Source organism: Caretta caretta, chromosome 16 (assembly GCF_965140235.1).
Source record: "Caretta caretta isolate rCarCar2 chromosome 16, rCarCar1.hap1, whole genome shotgun sequence".
In the NCBI taxonomy this organism is placed as follows: Eukaryota; Metazoa; Chordata; order Testudines; family Cheloniidae; genus Caretta; species Caretta caretta.
In genome coordinates, this window is record NC_134221.1 from 5,133,019 (window position 1) to 5,153,066 (window position 20,048).

Genomic DNA, 20,048 nt, shown 5'->3' on the forward strand with positions numbered 1-20,048 from the left:
AGGACTTTCCGGGAGGGAGGGGGAGGAGTGGGAATGTGGCAAGCTCAGGGGAGGAGGCAGAGAAGAGGCAGGGCAGGGGCGGGGACTTGGTGGAATGGGGGCAGAAAGGGGGCGGGGCTGGGGTGGGAAAAGGCAGAGACTGTGGGGAAGGAGTGGAATGGGGGTGGGGCAATGGCAGTGCAGGGGCGGGGTTGGGGGGGGGTTGAGCACCCACCGGGCAAAGGGGAAGTTGGGGCCTATGGAAGGGGCCCACGGACCTTGAAGGAACTGATTCCCCAGAGGAGCCAGAAGGAGTCCCCTAGTGGTGAGTGGACCCTGTGCAGAGCTCAATCACCACATGGCATGTTTCCTAATAATTCTTGTGGCTCTTCTCTGAACCCTCTCCAGTTTTTCAACTGTTTTCTTGACTTGTGAACACTAGAACTGGACACAGGATTTCAGCAATGGTGGCACCAGTACCAAATGTATAGGGTAAAATAACCTCTCTACTGCTTCTTGAGATTCCCCTTTTTGTACATCCGAGGATCACATTTGTCCTTTAGGCCACAGCATCTCACTGGGAGCTCATGTTCAGTTGATTATTCACCAGGAACCATCCAAGTCTTTTTCAGTGTCACTGGTTCCCAGGATAAAGTCTCTTATCCTGCAAGTATGGCCTGCATTCTTTACTTTTCCCTCTTGGGGTTCTGAGTTTGTTCTGTACTATTTGATATGCCCTTGTGAATTTCCCAGTTGCTGTTTATTTTCTGCCAGCCTTAGTGCTCGTCTATCCCCAGGTGGTTTGTATTGTGGCTGGCGTTACAGCCATTGTATAGTTATCTCTGCCAGCTGAAATATGAAGAACAGCAAGATCAGGCTCGTCGCGTCAGCAGGTGGGGTTGCAAGGAATTCTCCATGACTTCCCATCTTTGTAGAAGGGTTTTGTTTTCCTTGCTGGAGCTGCTCCTGTTCTGCTTAGCAGCTCCACAGGCTCAGACTGTAAGAGGGAGGAAAACATTCGCCTCTACTTAGCAGCTGTTTGTTTGTTTTGCGGAAAGTGTCCCTTTTACCTTGCAGTCGCCATGAATACCCACCTCCAAGCAGGATCATGCTCTTCAAAGCCTCTTTAAGGAATGCCAGGAATGTTGGGAGGGGGAGCAGGGAAGATAGCTCAGTGGTTTGAGCATTGGCCTGCTAAACCCAGGGTTGTGAGTTCAATCCTTAAGGGGGCCATTTAGGGATCTGGGGCAAGTATGGGGGATAGGTCTCTTCCAACCCTGATATTCTATGATTCTATAATAGTAACTCAGGAATCTATAAAATCACTTCACAGATCACAGCAGATAAGTCACTCCTGCAGGGAAGTCTGTTTCAAAAACCATGTATGAACTTGGAGGCAGAGATGGTTTTTGGAGGTCAAACTTCTCAGCTCATACCACATATCCTCTTTTAAACCTAACAGGTAAACCACAAAGAACCTGGAAATAAGTGAAATAACTGGTTAGGACAGAAATAACAAATGTGAGAATGAGCTAATTGTTATTAAGATGTACGTACATGTCATCCATACGTACAAACCTACCAGCCTGTGGAGTAAGTGGACCCTGACATTTTGTGGGTGAGGAAGCTAAGTTTGGACATAGGAGGGCTCAGGTGTTCAAGCTCCATAAAAGGGGTGGCCCACCATGTCAAGGAAGCTTCTTCGTTCGTAGTTTATTATCCTTTTGTTTATTAGTCTATGTTCTTAGTTGTAAGTTTGTCAGTTAAGTAAAACTCTAAATTAGTTTCTTTAGTCTCCTATAGCTCTTAGCTCTTTAGCTTCTCCTAAGCTCTGCACCTCCCACTCATTCCAAGACTATCAATGGCAAACCATCAGAAACAACTGCGAACAAATTAAACCACTTGGATGTCAAAAAGGAACATTACAACAGGCAGAGAAGCTCCCTGCCTGTGAATAAAGACAAAAGCCTGGTTCAGTGTAACAAAGCTTGCAGAAAGTCACTCAGTATTCTTTTGCTGAGGAGACTTCTTGGGGAGCAGGGATTCTGGTTCCTGTGAAGTCAGCCACTTCTGCAATAGGCTGAACTCTGGGGAACAGAGACTTTACTTGATTAATAGTCAATTTTCTTATCTAATAGAGACCTAGGTTTGCATTTTTAGAGTTTTGTTTTGTGTTGTAACCATTTGTTTCTACCACCCACTCTCTCTTGTTTCTTGTTAGCGCTCTATTCTTTCTTAATGAACCCAAGGAGGTTTATTTAGAAGTGCTCACAAGCGCTGTGTGTGATGCAGGAGCAGTGATTTATGGTAAAACTGGTAAACCAGGGCATACTACTCCTTTGGGGGCAGATGATCTGAGATTTCTGTGAGTAGCCAGTATCAGGGATTGGCTATCACAGGAGAATGCTTCAAAGGGACTCGGGGACTGGGGTGCACCTGTTGTTAACCTGCAGAGCAAAGTTAGGGCTGGCAGAGCCCAGAGGAGAGTGCTTGAGTGGCTGACAGGCTAGTGGGGTCCGGAAGCTGATACCCCGTCACCACAAGCAAGGCTTCCTCTCCCTAGAGGCAGGGGGTAACAAGGTGACTCAGTTCTGGGTACCCTGAGAACCATCACAGTAGCCCTTTATGTTGCTCTGTGATGGGGAGAGCTGCTTAATACCTTTCATACCCCAAAGCCTGGGCCGAGTTTTAGAGAGTCACGGGCCCTGCCAGGCAGCTCCCTGAAGACATTAGAAGGAAAAGCAGTCTGCTCTGGGAGCATGGTGGGAGGGCTTCTCCAAAACACAACCCCAGGAGGCTTGAAGTCAGAGCACAGAAGTTCAGGTATCCTGGTGGAGTCCTCCATGTGCTGGAGCAGCTTGGAGAATCGCATTGTTATAGCTGGAGAACAATGAGCAGTCAATTACCCAACCAGAATCCAGCCCTTCTGTGGTTCTCCCCATCACAATATTGGCTTTTGCCCCAAACCCTCTTGTCATGTATGCGTGACCAGTTCTTTGTGTTGAACAAAACCACAAAAGCAAAGGGATGAAACGTTAACCCTCCCACCCCCAAGTGAACTTCGTTTCTGTTCCTCCGCTAGAGGCAAAACGCACTGTCCACACACCCACCAAGCATCACAGCCCATGTCACAGCCTGAACTCTGCTTGGCGGGGAGGTTGGACCTGGCATGTCCATGAAGGCAAAGTTAAGGTTATGATGTATAGTTTAGTGTATGGCAGTTGTGCTATTCACAGGTGAGGGGAGGCGGGGGCTGGGCAAGATGGGTTATGGATAGTAGTATAGAAGACCTATGTTCGTAGCCCAATGGAGAGGGTTCCCAACTAGGTCAGGAAAGCTGGGTTCTGTTCTTGCCTCTGCTACTGATTCCCTCTTTGACCTTGGGTAAGTTCCTTCCCCTGGGCCTTTTCTTTACTCATAAAATAGAGATGATGAAACTCAGACCCCTTTCTAAAGTGCTTTGAAGCTGCAGATGAAAAGTCCTATGTAAGGTGAAGTATTAGCAGTCAGATGATAGGGTCCACAATAAGCCCCTCTCTTATGAAGTTCTGTGACCACATAGCTGGCAGGAGCATCTGTGCTTTGTTCAACTCATGCATTAGCTTAACAGAAACTATTTACATTTCTCAAAGAAGAAACAATTTCCTCTCCAATTAACAGTCCACTTCTGGGATCCTCGTAAGGGTCCCTTTCAGATAGGTCTCCAGCAGGTTAAGGTGTAGGACTGTATTTTCCATGTGTCTCTTTTTGTCTTTTGCTGTTCAGATTTTAAGTGCTGTGCCGTTAGAATGTCCCACATGGCCCCGACTGCCTGGCCAATGCCTAGGGGGAGAGCCAGGGCCTGTCTGCTCCCTGAGTCGCATTGGTGTAAAGAAATGGAGATACAACAGAGAGAAACCTGCACAAGTGAGATCTGAACCAGGCCAGGGTCCTTGAGCTAGCCAGGATCCAAACCATGTATGGTTGGCTTTTAGCCATCAAAATCAAACATGAATTGTTCTCAGGAACAGAAGAGTAGCCACCCTAGTCTGTGGAATACAGGTGTATGCTTCCCATGGGCAGCCCCACTACGCAAACAGGCAGCGACCCTCTGCATTAGTAAAGGTTTCTGCGTGGCTTCCAAGGGTTGCTTCTGTTGAGGATGCGGCTGTAACTCAATCTGGAGGGGCTCTAGGGACTGGCACGTGACACTGAAACATACCTGTAGCTTAGTGCAGATGGGGAAAAGGAATCCCAGAGCTGCTAAGGATCCAGGCTCTGAAATTCAATCACTTGCTGCATCTTGGAGCAGGGATCCGTGAAGGCGACTCGGCTCTCAGCGCTTGTCCTCTGTGCTTGGCAAGGGACAGTTGGCTGCTGCTCCCCAAGAGGAGATGATGGCATATAGACAAAGCAGTTTCTTACCATGCGGCTCCCACAGATCCACCCCACACATCCTCTCTCCCTGCTTGGCTGTGCTGGGGAGATAGTCAGAAAACGGAGGAGAGACTGTTGTTTGTTAGCACAGAGGCTGCTGGCTGGGCTCCAGGCACAAGACCACAGTGGGTAGCTACTCTGCTTTACAATGCCTGCAGGTGCTAGGATTCCCTGGAAGAAGCCAAAGGCTAAATGATACAGTACTGGGAGAGCACCATTTCCACATGTGCAAAGCAGGCCGTTGTTTCTGCTGCTCTGACCTGCCATAGACACTCTGGGTGTGTCTACACTGCAATTAGACACCTGCGGCTGGCCCGTACCAGCTGACTTGGGGGCTCTGGCTGCCGCAGGTTTTTCATTGCATCGCAGATGTGCCCCATGAAGCCACTGCTAACCCTTTGCTATGGAAATCCCCTCCTGCTTCTGTGATTCTGTGATAACATGATTTTGGTAATTAATTGATCTTTAACTATTCATGGTAAATAAGCCCAATGGCCTGCGATGGGATGTCAGATGGGGTGGGATCTGAGTTACTTCAGGGAATTCTTTCCTGGGTATCTGGCTGGTGAGTCTTGCCCATATGCTCAGGGTTTAGCTGATCACCATATTTGGGGTCAGGAAGGAATTTTCCTCCAGGGCAGATTGGCAGAGGCCCTGGAGGTTTTTCGCCTTCCTCTGTAGTGTGGGGCACGGGTTACTTGCTGGAGGATTCTCTGCTCCTTGAAATCTTTAAACCATGATTTGAGGACTTCAGTAGCTCAGACACAGGTGAGAGGTTTTTTGCAGGAGCGGGTGGGTGAGATTCTGTGGCTTGCGTTGTGCAGGAGGTCGGACTAGATGATCATAATGGTCCTTTCTGACCTTAGTATCTAGTATCTAACTGGATCCCACGGCAACGCTTTTTCTTAGTGCAGAACCCTCCCCACCGAGCTCTTTTCACTCAAGTGACTGGCTTTGCTCTGGCCAATGGCACAGTCCTTCTTGCCTGCCCCCTGCACAAACCAACCCACAGTTGTTGGGTGACTGGCTTTAAAATGGGTGGGAGGGGCCCTAGGGGGATTTCAAGGGAGAGAAAACACACTTTCACTTGCGACTGCCCCTCCTTGCTCTCTGCTCCTCACCCTGCTCTGCACTGTCTGTGGCCAGGGGTCTTCACTAGGATGTGAAAAAAACGTTTCAGAAATGCTCACGGAGGCTCAGCCAGCCACGCACGGGGGTTTGGCAGGCACAGCCTGGCACACAGCTGGCAGCAGAAGCACTGAGCAGCTGCAATGTGTGTCTTGCCGTGTCTAGTGCTGATGGAAGGTGGCAGCTGGACCCTGTTGGTGAATGAAGTTCTCTGTTTATCTGCAGGGAAGCAGTAGGGCAAGGTTCCCATGCACCCTACCATGCTAGCGGCCTCAGCCCTGACTGGGGTGGGGAGACTTCTTTTAAGGGCCCCAGGAGCAGGTCAGTTTCCATGGCCAAGGAGAATTTCTCTCTGGGTTGGGCTGACAGTGTCTTCCCAATTATCACGAGAAAACCATCGGACATGTTTGAAGGAGCAGTGCTGTGAGACCTCGGCAAACTCTTGTGTTTCAGCTGATGGAGTCAGGAAAATCCCTCCAGAAAAGAATGTGATTCTCTGACTTTGCAAGTTGTGGGGGCAGAGACTATGCACTTGCACCCAGGTCTTTGCCAATGCTTGAGATAGGGTGAGAAGCAGAGGGAATACCTGGAATTAGTGTATGGGTCTCATATGAGCTCTGGATCACTGACCGTTCCTGTGCATGATATTAGAATTCCCAATGGGCTCCAATCAGAATTTGATATTTGTTTCTGTGATATCACTTGTTTTCCATTAAGGCCATCTTCATCAGCTGTTAACGTTCTTCTGAGATGAGACGGTGTGCCTGATAGCATTCATCCTTGGCCCAGGCCTGATTGGCTTCCCTGGCACCATACGTATGTGCTTGTTTTGAATCCAAGTTACTCCAGAAGGTCTATCACTCTGAGTTTGCTTCATCTTTCTCTCTGTACAGAGCCCTAACCAGAAAAATTGTCTGCGAGGAGAGAAGTGAATTTCCTTCATCCCTCCTGCCAATATTATTGCTACCCTGGTCTTGGAGAGAGCAGAGAGACCGTGGAAGTACATGTAAGATCAAATGGCAGCAACTGAAACTGGCAAAAGAAAAGCGCTGCCATCCTTTGGCAAAACATAACTATTGTCTGGGAATGGTGAATTGGTGCTTTGATGACACGCCTCTTATAGGACCTTATGTAGATGTTTCAGACACGGCTCTGCCCTGCTTGTCCCTGATTCTCAGAGACTAGATGTAGGATGAAGAGCACGTTGCAATGCACCAATGAGAAGCAGATGGTAGATGGTTTTCATTCATGTCATGGCTTTTCCGTGGGTTGCTGAGACTGGGAATGAGACAAAACTGTTCCTGATGATCTTGCACAGTTCCATAGTGTGCTCCCTCTGGGCAATGTCCAGTGAACTAATTTGATCAAAGCTATAGATGTTTCCTTTGCTCCCAAGTGTCTGGCACCCATTAGGGGGGTCTAACTCCCAGGCTGGGAGACCTGCAGATACCTCAGGGGCAACAGAGGGCCGCTCTTGATCCTGTACTTGGTCTAAACACCACTCGTCAAGAGGTATTTTGTCCTGTTGTACTTCACAGACTGCTTCAACTTGCCAGGCAGCCTGTATTGCTTTCTGTAGCATCTGGCAGGAGGCAGGATTGTAAGTTAACATTTCTGATGCTTCTGAATAGCCTCAGCTTTCCACGAGGAGAAACTCACGTCTATTTGAAAAACTGCAACAAGGAACTTTTTTTCTCCAAACTGTTCAATAAATGTTAGTGGGGTTGCTGTCCTAATAGTTATTCTGGGTGACCCAGGTGACTGGTTCTCAACCAGGGGTACATGTACTCTTGGGGGTACACAGAGGTCTTCCAGGGGGTACATCAACTCATCTAGATATTTGCCTAGTTTTACAACAGACTACGTGAAAAGCACTAGTGAAGTCAGTACAAACTAAAATTTCATACAGACAGTGACTTGTTTGTACTGCTTTATATACACTGAAATGTTAGTACAATATTTATATTCCAGTGGATTTATTTGGATTTATTATGGTAAAAATGAGAAAGTCAGCAATTTTTCAGTAACAGTGTGGCTGTGACACTTTTATGTTTTTACGTCTGATTTTGTAAGCAAGTAGTTTTTAAGTGAGATGAAACTTGGGGGTCCGCAAGACAATCAGACTCCTGAAAGGGGTACACTAGTCTGGACAGGTTGAGAGAGACTGACCCTGGCTACCCTCTGGTTCCCCTGTGTATGAAGCCCTATACTGATGAACTGGACAGAAGCAAGGAACGGTTTAAATACCACCTGAGTAATGGTTGGATGACTGTGGAGCAGCATTGCCAGGTTGAAGGCAGGTGGAGGTGCCTTGTGACAAGCCTGGGCTGCTGTGAGAAGTAAACTCCCTTGCATTAGACCTGCATGTTGTATATTGCACAGCAGTTGTGAAACCACACAGGAAAGTAACTGCCTATGGCTGGGAATGGAAGGCACAGAGCCACTCTGAGAGCAAGTCCCTCTGTTCATAGCAGAGCAGTTAGAGGAGGGAAGTTTGGAGAATATGTTGTGACGACAGGCTGTAGTTTGTGTTTACTTTGTAAGGTCAAAGTGTATTTGTCCTGAATGAACTAATGGAACTGGATGAAATGCAGTCACACGCTGCAGGAAATGTTTAGAGTGTTTTCTGGAACTGCTTGATTTGTGCCATGAAAAACACAGGGTTTGCTACTGATTAATCAGCAGGGCTTGTGCTTGATTTTTCTGAAACCATGAAGACCTGTGGCAGTCCCATGACTGCTCAGCCGCAGTCAAACCAGGCCCTGGCAAAGCCTGCCTAGGTGCTTGACTAACCCATTTCTTTACCGGCAGCCAGTTGTTACAGAGAGCTTGAAGACCGTTCGGTCTGTTGCTTAAAATATCATTGATGATGTTAAAAACATAGTTCCTTTCCCCGTACTTAACTGCACTCTTGGTGTTAGCAAATATTTGTGATGGAAAGTTCTGGAGTTATTGAAGAATGGCTACAAAACCCTTTCAGTAGCTAAACATTCTTTGCAAAATAGATACCGAAAGTAGGGGACCTTGGCCTGCATTGCTCGGAATAAAAAGGAATTGTAAGTGATTCCTGAGTTCAGCTGAATTAATTAGGGCTGCAATAGTAATGTTATTATGCTCGCTCACTATTCCACTTAGTGTATTGTTACGATTGTCTTTAAACCCAATGTCTACAACCTCCAAATGAAGATATTCCCTGTCCCTAGTGCCTACTAGGTACTGGGGTTTGGATGAGGGATATTTCCAGAGATGTAACCCAGGCAAGCCTAAGGTAATGATTGGAGGTTATGGAAGTACCCCAGAGAACTGCTGGAGTTTATTCAGCTCCATGAATTGGGGGGCGGCATGTCCAGTGTTTGCCCCCCAAGGTGTTGCTGTCTGAAGGTCCTGTTGCCTCTCAGATACATTTTGAGACTTGTCAGTTAACCAGTTTGTAATCCAGTCAATGTGTGCCCTGTTAATTTTGTACTGTTCTAGTTTTTTAATCAAAGGTACCAAATCAAATGCCTTCTAGACCTCTAATAGGTATGCAACATAGCACCTTTTCCAGTCAACCTTGTAATCACCTAAAAAGGGATTTTGGGTTCATTTCACAGAGTCTATTTTCCACAAACCCACGTTGATTGGCATTAATTACATTGCCCCCCTGTAGCGGGGTGGTTAAGTGCACAGCACTGAACTCAACCATCTTAATAGCTGACCCTAGGGAGAGACGCGGCAGTAATGGCTGGAAATTGCCAGGGCAGTATTTACTTTTCTGTGTATCTCCCCCTCTCGGGGAGTGGCCACAGGTAAGAGCCATGGGGACTTTCAGCTTTGAGCATGTGAGTGTGTGTGCGCACATGTGCATGTAAGTGTTACCTATTCAGGTACATCCATAGCCCCATCTCCATAGGATCCGGGCACCTCCCAAGTATTTAAAGTCCGAAATGATAGTAACAAGCTCTCTGATCTTGCACAGCCTGACTCAGAATCAACTTGAATAGGTTTGTGTGTGTGTGAGAGAGAAAGAGAGGTAAGTTGGTGTGTATGTTCAAGCATGTGTGAAAGTGTTGTTGGTCTGGGTGTGGGGAGGGGTTTGCAGTTGGGGTTAGGGTGTGTGTCTGGCTTTGTTCTGTGGGGGTGTTGATTGTTGGTCAGTGTGTGAGAGAGTAAGTGTGTGATTGTGTGTCTCTGTGTGGTGTATGTGGATTGTTTGGTGTGTATGTGGATTGTTTGGTGTGTGTGTTTTGTGGAGGGGTTGCTGTGTGTGTGTGTGTCTGAATGTTGTGCGCATATATGTTTCTTGCATGCATATGGAAGAAGGGGGTTGGTTTGTGGGTGTGAGGGGGAGTTGGAGGGGATGGTATTTGGGAGAGAAATGTTGTGTGGTGTAGCTATGGGGGGAGTTGGTATTGGTGTTGGGGGGCAGCTGGAGTTGATATCAGCTGGTGTATCTGGGGGGCTGTTTGTGTGTGTATGTGGAGTTGTTGCAAAGACCTCCCTGTGGTGAAGAGGCCTCATCTGGAGTACTGTGTCCAGTTTTGGGCCCCACACTACAAGAAGGATGTGGATAAATTGGAAAGAGTCCAGCGAAGGGCAACAAAAATGATTAGGGGACTGGAACACATGAGTTATGAGGAGAGGCTGAGGGAGCTGGGATTGTTTAGCCTGCAGAAGAGAAGAATGAGGGGGGATTTGATAGCTGCTTTCAACTACCTGAAAGGGGGTTCCAAAGAGGATGGCTCTAGACTGTTCTCAATGGTAGCAGATGACAGAACGAGGAGTAATGGTCTCAAGTTGCAGTGGGGGAGGTTTAGATTGGATATTAGGAAAAACTTTTTCACTAAGAGGGTGGTGAAACACTGGAATGTGTTACCTAGGGAGGTGGTAGAATCTCCTTCCTTAGAGGTTTTTAAGGTCAGGCTTGACAAAGCCCTGGCTGGGATGATTTAACTGGGAATTGGTCCTGCTTTGAGCAGGGGGTTGGACTAGATGACCTTCTGGGGTCCCTTCCAACCCTGATATTCTATGATTCTAAGAGAAGCTGCGTTGCTGAGAGTTGCCCAGTGAGGCGAGGTCTCAGCCCTGGGGGTGTGGGAGCTGTAGTCTAGGGCTGGGTCCTGTGGTACATCTCCCTCCTGCACTCACCACCCTCCCCTGCTGGGTGACCGGTTCCTGGTCCCCGTGGAGCACAGCTGCTGGAACAGTTGTGATCATGACTAAGCAGCAGTTCTGCAGAAAAGGACCTGGGGATAACAGTGGATGAGAAGCTGGATATGAGTCAGCAGTGTGACCTTGTTGCCAAGAAGGCCAATGGCTTATGGGCTGTATTGGTAGGAGCATTGCCAGCAGATCGAGGGATGTGATTATTTCCCTCTGTTTGGCACTGGTGAGGCCACACGTGGAGTACTGCATCCAGTTTTGGTCCCCCCACTACAGAAGGGATGTGGACAAATTGTAGAGAATCCAGCAGAGGGCAACGAAAACCATTGGGGGCTGGGGCACATGACTTATGAGGAGAGGCTGAGGGAACTGGGGTTATTTAGTCTGCGGAAGAGAAGAATGAGGGGGGATTTGATAGCAGCCTTCAACTACCTGAAGGGGGGTTCCAAAGAGGATGGAGCTCGGCTGTTCTCAGTGGTGGCAGATGACCGAACAGGGAGCAATGGTTTCAAGTTGCAGTGGGGGAGGTCTAGGTTGGATATTAGGAAACCCTGTTCCACTAGGAGGGTGGTGAAGCACTGGAATGCGTTACCTAGGGAGGTGGTGGAATCCCCTTCCTTAGAGGATTTTGAGGTCAGGCTTGACAAAGCCCTGGCTGGGATGATTTAGTGGGTGGTGTTCCTGCTTTGAGCAGGGGATTGGAGTAGATGACCTCCTGAGGTCTCTTCCAACCCTAATATTCTATGATTCTATGGTGAGAGGTGTTATCTCTCAAGGAGCCAGCGCCGATCCCATGGGGGCTTAGGATATCAGTACAAAGAACGTGAACTGGACTCTGTTCAGTGGGAAGCCAGTGCAGAGAGCAGAGCAACCTGCAATGCTGAGCCAACAGGCTGCTGCGTTGGGTTCTGGCTGGAGCTTTCCAGGGTGTGGGGTTTCATTGCTAGCTATAAGGAGTTGTTGGAACCAGGGCTTTGGAGCGGAGCCCGGAGCTGGAGCATGGAGCAGCTCCGGAGCAGTGGAGCTGCAGGTTTTTGCCTGGAGCTGGAGCAGAGCTGGAGCACAGCTCCAAAGCCCTGGTTGGAATTGAGCCTGGAGGCCCCAGATGCATGGATCTATGTGCAGACCTGCACCAATGGGATGGGACACGCCCTCTGGCTGGTCCCAGGTTTTAGTGGTCAGTTTTGGGCATCCAGTGGCAGTGAAGGCTGAGGGCTGACAACTCTCAGGGAAGGTGCACACTACAGCAGAGTACTGTATAGACATGGCAAGTTCTTCCCAGTGTTTCCTGTTTCCCACCAGCCAGCCCCACAGCCATGTTTGGCTCAGTCATAGGCACATGCCCTTTACCCAGGTGCTGCAACACTGAAGGGTCATTGTCTGATTCCCTTAGCGCCAGAAGCTGTGTGCTGACCTCATCTGGCCCATTTGTATACATCAAGTGTTTTCCTAAACTGTTCTTTATCTATAACTGTTCTTTATCTATAAGTTCTTCCCCATCGCCCAATCAGCTAGACAATGATCTGAATTGCCTCATTTTATCTAGTGAAAGACTAATTTTAAAAAGCAGTCGAGCACTTCAGGCCTTTATGTCCTTCATTTCATCCTCTCTTGGCATTATCAGCTGGCCAGCTCTGTGCTCTGTAGCATTGGGCCAGAGGAGGCTTCACTAACCAGCTCTAGGCAGAAGGGATCTCTGTGCTCAGAGCTGCTCCTCCTGCCCAGCTGTGATCTTGGGTCTAGCTTGGGCTTTGCGGTGGTGCCTTAGCAATAGTCCTGGGGGCATTCTGCGCCAAAAAATTAAAAATTCTGTACATTTTATTTGTCAAAATAACACTACAAAATCACGCCAGTTTCAATTATTTTGGTAATTTATTTCAAAATACCTGTCAGCAAGTATGTCTGTAACACTACAGACACACACAGAATTCCCCCCACGAGCAGAGAGTTAGAGAAACCCCTATGACAACTCAGTTCCTGTTTTTCTGCCCCATCTCCCCCAAGCCCAGCCCCAACCCCTCCTCCCCAGAGCCCACCTGCAGGGCCTCCCAGAGCCAATACACCCAAACCCCCTCCTCCCCAGAGCCCAACTGCGGGCCTCCCCAGGCCAGATACCCATACCCTCTCCTCCCACCAGAGCCCACCTGGGAGGGAGTTTCTGCTCTGAGGACCAGGAAGTTAGTCAAGAGGGGAGAGTTTGTTTCTTCATTCCAGTTTGCTTACCTGGGATGTTTCAGGGACAGAACTGCTTTGTCACAGAGCACGATGGGCCTCCTTTATAGCAGCATTCATGGGGCTGCTTTCACCTCAAAGGATGTTCATGGTCATAGCTTGTAAGGCCAGAGGGGAGCACTGGCATTGTCTAGCTCAGCTACCTACCAACACAGGCCAGTGAATTCCACCCAGGGACCCCTGCATTCAGCCCTACAACTCTTGAGCAGATCTTCTTAGATTGAGACACCCAATCTCAAAGGAAAGACTTGAAGTGAGGGAGAATCCACCATGTCCCTAGTTAGCCTGATCCAGTGTTAGAGAGACAAGGTGGGGGAGGGGATATCTTTTATTGGACCAACTCCTGCTGGTGAGAGAGACAAGCTTTCAAGCTATGCAGAGATCTTATTCAGCTTTCCGTAAGACTGAAATCTTACCTCTCTGATCTACCGAACTTGGTCCAAAAAAGACATTACCGCACCCACCTTGGTCCCCTGATATAAAGAACATAAGAATGGCCAGACTGGGTCAGAGCAATGGTCCATCTAGCCCAGTATCCTGTTGTCTGACAGTGGCCAATGGCAGGTGTCCCAAAGGGAATGAACAGAACAGGGCAATCATCAAGTGATCCATCCCCTGTTGCCTATTCCCAGCTTCTGGCAAACAGGCTAGGGACACCATCCTGGCTAATAGCCTTTGATGGACCTATCCTCCATGAACTTATCTAGTTCTTTTTTGAACTTTGTTATAGTCTTAGCCTTCACAACATCCTCTGGCAATGTGTTCCACAGGTTGACTGTGCGTTGTGTGAATAAATACTTCCTTTTTTTTTGTTTTAAACCTGCTGCCTATTAATTTCATTTGGTGACCCCTAGTTCTTGTGTTATGAGAAGGAGTAAATAACACTTCCTTATTTTCTTTCTATGTACCAGTCATGATTTTACAGACCTCTATCATATCCCCCATTGGTCATCTCTTTTCCAAGCTGAAAAGTTCCAGTCTTATTAATCTCTCCTCATATGGCAGCCGTTCCATACCCCTAATAATTTTTGTTGCCCTTTTCTGAACCTTTTCCAATTCCAATATATCTTTTTTGAGATGGACTGACTAGATCTGCACACAGCATTCAAGATGTGGGGGTACCATGGATTTATATAGAGCCAATATGATATTTTCTGTCTTATCCCTTTCATAATGATTCCCAACATTCTGTTCACTTTTCTGACTGCTGCTGCACATTGAGTGGATAAGTGGTTCTTAACCTTTACTGCACCCTGCACCCCTTTGGTTCTCAGAATACGTTGTCGCACCCCTTATCAAAAATCGGTGAAGTAGGTCAGTTCTTTAAACCTAGATATATTTTTGTTTTTGTATGACCGTAATCGTTAAATGTATAATGTTAATAAATACACAGGGTTTGATGAAACAAAGTAGTTGTACTTATGTGCCTGTGCTTAATTTGTGTTTTCGATGATTTACCTTCAAAAAATATCTGGCTTGTCTCGCATCCCCAGAAAGGACATCTTGCACTCCCAGGGGGTGCGTGCATCCCAGGTTAAGAGCCACTGGAGTGGATGATTTCAGAGAACTAGCCACAGTAACTCCAAGATCTCTCTCTTGTGTGGTAACAGCTAATTTAAATCCCATTATTTTATATGTATAGTTGGGATATCAGAGAGACAACGCGGCCACAACAACACTGCACACAGCAATGAACAAATCCAGTATTTATTGTTAACCATTCATTATTATTTCCAGTCTAAGCTCTGCTGACTTTGTTTGCCTTTCACGTTAATTAGCTGCATGAGGGCTCCGTCCCTGTTTCTCAGTATGAGGCAGATCAGCGAGTTATCTCAAGTGCCTATACACAAATACACGAAGCCTGGGAAACAAGCAGGGAGAACTGGAAGTCCTGGCACAGTCAAGGAATTATGATGTGATTGGAATAACAGAGACTTGGTGGGATAACTCACAGGACTGGAGTACTGTCATGGATGGATATAAACTGTTCAGGAAGGACAGGCAGGGCGGAAAAGGTGGGGGAGTTGCACTGTATGTAAGAGAGCAGTATGACTGCTCAGAGCTCAAGTATGAAACTGCAGAAAAACCTGAGTGTCTCTGGATTAAGTTTAGAAGTGTGAGGAACAAGGGTGATGTCGTGGTGGGAGTCTGCTATAGACCAGTGGACCAGGGGGATGAGGTGGACGAGGCTTTCTTCCGGCAACTCACAGAAGTTACTAGATCGCAGGCCCTGGCTCTCATGAGAAACTTCAATCACCCTGATATCTGCTGGGAGAGCAATACAGCGGTGCACAGACAATCCAGGAAGTTTTTAGAAAGTGAAGGGGACAATTTCCTGGTGCAAGCGCTGGAGGAACCAACTAGGGGCAGAGCTCTTCTTGACCTGCTGCTCACAAACCAGGAAGAATTAGTAGGGGAAGCTAAAGTGGATGGGAACCTGGGAGGCAGGGACCACGAGATGGTCAAATTCAAGATCCTGACCCAGGGAAGAAAGGAGAGCAGCAGAAAACGGACCCTGGACTCTAGAAAAGCAGACTGACTCCCTCAGGGAACTGATGGGCAGGATCCCCTGGGAGAATAACTTGAGGGGGAAAGGAGTCCAGGAGAGCTCGCTGTATTTTCAAGAATCCTTATTGAGGTTACAGGGACAAACCATCCCGATGTGTAGAAAGAATAGTAAATATGGCAGGCGACCAGCTTGGCTTAACAGTGAAATCCTTGCTGATCTTAAACACAAAAAAGAAGCTTACAAGAAGTGGAAGATTGGACAAATGATCAGGGAAGAGTATAAAAATATTGCTCGGGCATGCAGGAGTGAAATCAGGAAGGCCAAATCACACCTGGAGTTGCAGCTAGCCAAGAGATGTTAAGAGAAACAAGAAGGGTTTCTTCAGGTATGTTAGCAACAAGAAGAAAGTCAAGGAAAGTGTGGGCCCCTTACTGAATGAGGGAGGCAACCTAGTGACAGAGGATGTGGAAAAAGCTAATGTACTCAATGCTTTTTTTGCCTCTGTCCTCACGAACAAGGTCAGCTCCCTGACTGCTGCACTGGGCAGCACAGCATGGGGAGGAGGTGACCAGCCCTCTGTGGAGAAAGAAGTGGTTCGGGGCTATTTAGAAAAGCTGGACGAGCACAAGTCCATGGGGCCGGATGCGCTGCATCTGAGAGTGCTAAAGGAGTTGGCGGATGTAATTGCAGAGCCATTAGCCATTATCTTTGAAAACTCATGGTGATCGGGGGAAGTCCTAGACGACTAGAAAAAGGCTAATATAGTGCCCACCTTTAAAAAAGGGAAGAAGGAGGCTCTGGGGAAGTACAGGCCAGTCAGCCTCACCTCAGTCCCTGGAAAAATCATGGAGCAGGTCCTCAAGGAATCAATTCTGAAGCATTTAGAGGAGAGGAAAGTGATCAGGAACAGTCAGCATGGATTCACCAAGGGCAAGACATGACTGACTAATCTAATTGCCTTCTCTGAGATAACTGGCTCTGTGGATGAGGGGAAAGTGGTGGACGTGTTGTTGCTTGAATTTAGCAAAGCTTTTGACACGGTCTCCCACAGTGTTCTTGCCAGCAAGTTAAAGAAGTCTGGGCTGGATGAATGGACGATAAGGTGGATAGAAAGCTGGCTAGATTGTCGGGCTCAACGGGTAGTGATCAATGGCTCCATGTCTAGTTGGCAGCCAGTATCAAGTGGAGTGCCCCAAGGGTCGGTCCTCGGGCCAGTTTTGTTCGATATCTTCATAAATGATCTGGAGGATGGTGTGGATTGCACTCTCAGCAAGTTTGCAGATGACACTAAACTGGGAGGAGAGGTAAATACGCTGGAGGGTAGGGATAGGATTCAGAGGGCCCTAGACAAATTAGAGGATTGGGCCAAAAGAAATCAGATGAGGTTCAACAAGGACAAGTGCAGAGTCTTGCACTTAGGATGGAAGAATCTAATGCACCATTACAGACTAGGGACCGAATGGCTCGGCAGCAGTTCTGCAGAAAAGGACCTAGGGGTTACAGTGGACGAGAAGCTGGATATGAGTCAACAGTATGCCCTTGTTGCGAAGAAGGCCAATGGCATTTTGGGATGTATATGTCGGGGCATTGCCAGCAGATCAAGGGACGTGATCGTTCCCCTCTATTCGACATTGGTGAGGCCTCATCTGGAGTACTGTGTCCAGTTTTGGGCCCCACACTACAAGAAGGAGGTGGAAAAATTGGAAAGAGTCCAGCGGAGGGCAACAAAAATGATTAGGGGACTGGAACACATGAGTTATGAGGAGAGGCTGAGGGAGCTGGGATTGTTTAATCTGCAGAAGAGAAGAATGAGGGGGGGTTTGATAGCTGCTTTCAACTACCTGAAAGGGGGTTCCAAAGAGGATCTAGACTGTTCTCAGTGGTGGAAGAGGACAGAACAAGGAGTAATGGTCTCAAGTTGCAGTGGGGGAGGTCTAGGTTGGATATTAGGAAAACCTTTTTCACTAGGAGGGTGGTGAAACACTGGAATTTGTTACGTAGGGAGGTGGTGGAATCTCCTTCCTTAAATATTTTTAAGGTCAGGCTTGACAAAGCCCTGGTTGGGATGATTTAGTTGGGGATTGGTCCTGCTTTGAGCAGGGGGTTGGACTAGATGACCAACCCTGATATTCTATGATTCTATGACTGAAAATAGGTCTCGGAAGCTGTGAATACCCACAGCAGCTGAAACGGGCTGTAAGCAGCACCAGACTAAGGAATGTGAAATGGGATCAGTTCTTGGAGCCCCACCTGGTAAGGCTGAGCAGTCAGCCTGGTTAACTTGTTTTTCTCTGGTCTTTATAAAAATTGCATTGTTTTGAAGGATTTTTTTTTTAAATCCCCTGCATACAAGTGAGTGTTTATAGGGGGCTTGATTGTGCTGTTAAGGCAGAGCCCAGAGCAGTGGGTTCTGTGGAGCTGGGCTGCCCCAGGGTGCTACTTTGAGCGCTTTGATGCAGTCTCCCAGTTCTTCTAGCTGTAATGTAGGGGAAGCAGAAACAAGGGAGCAGTCTCTGTGCTCCCTTGAGCGGGGGATGTCGTTCTGCCTGGCCCAGACTCAGGCTGTGAGCGGGGGTAGAATGCCACAGTGCGCATACCAAAAAGCCAGGCACATCCTGCTGCAGAAAGAGGAACTGGTAGCAGAATTTGTGATTCAGCAGTGTGTGTTCTGGCACTGTGGCCCTACCCACATTTCCCCAAAGCCTTCACTAGAAATGCAGAGACCCTGACTAGTCTAGTGTGGGCCCTAGACTAGTGTGGATCTGGCAGACTGAAGAGCCCTGAAATGCTGGGCATTTCAGAGTTTCACAATGGATTTAATTCCAGAGGAAGCCCAGGTGTCCGAGAGCTCAGTGTCCGTCCTCGTGGGGAGCTGCTGGGCTCTGCTGCTGCTGTTCACCGTTCCTCCTCTGCTTCTGGACTTCACTAGTGACTGCACCGCTCTCCCTTGAAGCAGTGGAGATGGCTGGGGCACTGCTTGTGGGATGGGCCTTGAAGGGAGATGCTGCCACACACTGAAAGCTGAGAGCCATGAGACGGGAAAGGGAGAGACAGTCACAGAAGGCAAGTCCATCTGCCTCATACCCTGCCTCCAAGTCAGTGTAACTGACTCCAGCTCTGGCTGACATCCCGCCTGCAACTCTGCGAGTTTGTTCTTACATAGCTTCTACATCACTTCCTAACATGATGGAAGTTTGCACAGAAACTGGAGCCCTTGAAAACTGTACATAACCATAACATGAAGATCCAGCCAGGTACTGGCAAGCTGTCCTGTTGTCTGGGGTTAGGTGGGAGGAGAAATGGCTCTTAGTCTTCCCATTGGGAAAAGAGCAATTGGGGTTTAACAAAACCACTGAAAATTGTGCAGGCCACCACATTCCCCAAAGACAGCTCTGCTTTCATGCTTTCCTAGAAGCTTCCTTTTAACAAGCTGATTTCTCAAGCTAATTGCTTGCAGATGAGATCATAGTGTGTTTTGTAGGAAAAGAATCTACACTTAGGCTCGTGAGCCAGAAAGATTTAATATACAATTCACATGGCTGGTGTCCTCATGTTTGCAGTGTTGTTGTAGCCATGTTGGTCCCAGGACATTAGATAGAGAAGGTGGGTGAGGTAATAGTTTTTATTGGAACAATTTGTTTTGGTGAAAGAGATCAGCTTTTGAGCTACCCAGAGCTGTTCTCAAATCTTGGAAAGATAGGAACATCACAGCAAAATATAAGGTGGAACAGATTGTTTAGCATAAGTAGTTAGTACACATTGTTAGGGATCATTCAAGGTGAAGTGGCCACCTCTGCAGTCATAGCACAAAAATGGGGAGTACTGTAATAAATCATAAATCCAATGTCTTTATTAAGACCATGACTTTTAGTGTCTAGCAAAGTTATGAATTTAAGCTCCTGGGCTCATCTTTTGCAAGTGTTGTGTAGGTTTCCTTTGAGGAGAAGTACTGAGAGGTCAAATATGGAGCGATCATTTTGTGAAAAGTGTTCGCCCACAGGTGATGAGATGGTTTTTGTCTTTTATAATTTTTCTGAGCGAGTTCATTCGAGAGCGTAGTGATTGTCTGGTTTCACCCACATAGTTGTTGTTGGGGCAATTAGTGGACTGGATAAGGTATACCCAGGGATGAAAGTAAGTTAGAGGACTCCGGAGTCTTGGCCTCAACCGGGGGAGGTGTGGCCTCAACCGGAAGAGGCAGGGCCTTAAATCCCCGGGCCCTTTAAATCTTGATTTAAAGGGCCAGGGCTCCAGCTGCGGTAGTGGTGGCTGGGAGCCTGGGGCCCTTTAAATCACCCCCGAGCTACCAGCTGCAGAGGCGGCTGGGAGCTCGGGGGCGATTTAAAGGGCCCAGGACTCTAGCCGCTGCTACGCAGCAGAGCCCCGGGCCCTTTAAATCACTGAGGAGCCCTGGGGGCTCCCGGCTGCCACCGCTACCCCGGGGCTCCGGCAGAACTTTAAAGGGCCTGGTTCTCCGCTGTGGTAGCAGCTGCCGGAGCCCTGAGCCCTTTAAATCCCCGCCTGAGCCCTGGGGGAGCGGTGGCCGGGCTCCATTGGGGATTTAAAGGGCCCCGGGGCTCCAGCCGCCGCTACCGACCCGGCCCTTTAAATGCCCCCCGGAGCCCCACTGCTGCTACCCCAT

The 20,048-nt window shown here is 48.1% G+C and overlaps 1 protein-coding gene across 3 annotated transcripts in view; it reads left to right on the top strand.

Moving 5' to 3' along the window:
• LOC125623312 (discoidin domain-containing receptor 2) overlaps positions 1–20,048 on the top strand; it is a 154,643-nt gene that overhangs the window by 6,733 nt on the left and 127,862 nt on the right. The window contains exon 2 of one of the 3 annotated variants that reach the window (XM_075120308.1): positions 6,417–6,529. The exons of the other annotated variants lie outside the window; for them this stretch is intronic. The gene's annotated coding sequence lies outside the window, so the exon portion shown is untranslated. The remainder of the gene's footprint in view (positions 1–6,416; positions 6,530–20,048) is intronic. 3 annotated transcript variants of the gene reach the window in all.